This window comes from Galeopterus variegatus, unplaced genomic scaffold, assembly GCF_000696425.1.
Source record: "Galeopterus variegatus unplaced genomic scaffold, G_variegatus-3.0.2 Scaffold2858, whole genome shotgun sequence".
In the NCBI taxonomy this organism is placed as follows: domain Eukaryota; kingdom Metazoa; phylum Chordata; class Mammalia; order Dermoptera; family Cynocephalidae; genus Galeopterus; species Galeopterus variegatus.
The window spans coordinates 168,267-169,275 of record NW_007728969.1 but is presented as its reverse complement, the minus strand read 5'-3'; positions in this window follow the sequence as shown (position 1 = coordinate 169,275).

The window sequence follows — 1,009 nt, the reverse complement described above, 5'->3', positions numbered from 1 at the left end:
CCCTTGGCGGGAGCGCTGCCGTGCTCCCAAGCGGCGCACTGTAGCAGTGCGCCACCGGGCCAGCCCAGTCTTGGACGTTTTTCTGATCTGTGAAATCTCAAACTTTGAGAACCGCTTATATAAACCAATTCCCCTTCTGAAGCTGGAATCTTAAGGTTTCTCCCCATCCATGAGGAATCATCCAGACTCCTCAATTACCTCGAGAAATAGAAGCTTACCATCATTAATCAGCTGTAACCACTGGATCATTCTTCTTTATGTCAGTCTGAGATCTCCCACCTAGTCTTAGTACCATAAGAGACATCAGATCAGCATATGACCTTTAGAAGTTTTCTGAGCATTTTTAAATATGGAAGGAGGAGCAGACTTATCTTTCATCTGCCTAATGTTGATTCCTTAAGCCTACCACTTTGGTATTTTGTAATAATTTGTTATCTACTCAGAACAGGGATGCTTCAGAAATTAACTAGATGTGGGCTAGCCGGTTAGCTCAGTTGGTTAGAGCATGGGGCTGATAATACCAAGGCCCAGGGTTTTATTCCTATACCGGTCAGCCACAAAAAAAAAAAAAAAAAGAAAAGAAATTAATTAGCCTTTATTCTACTTGTGAGCTCTTAACTGGCTTCCAGGTTGAGTCATCAGGGATGTGAGTATATCACTTTGTAGTAACATCCTCTCAATTTCAGGTGCTCCCCTAGAATTCTTCATTTGGTTGAGAACCTTACAGGGTTTCTCATTCCATTTTGGAGGGAGGTGGGACAGAGCTTGCAGAACAAGTCAGTGTCCTTCGCTCGCACAGATCCTTCAAGATTCCCGGACTTGGATCCCCTCCAAGACCATCACTTACTGCAGGAATGAAAATCCACAGCAGAGGGCAGTCTCTCATGCATATCAAGGCTTCCTTTGTGGTGATGTCTCTTTAATTGAAGAACCCATAGAAAAGTTTCTTTAATTAGGCTGGCTTCATAAAGGGGAGACAAATTCCTTGCTATCCTTGAGGCCTTTTTTG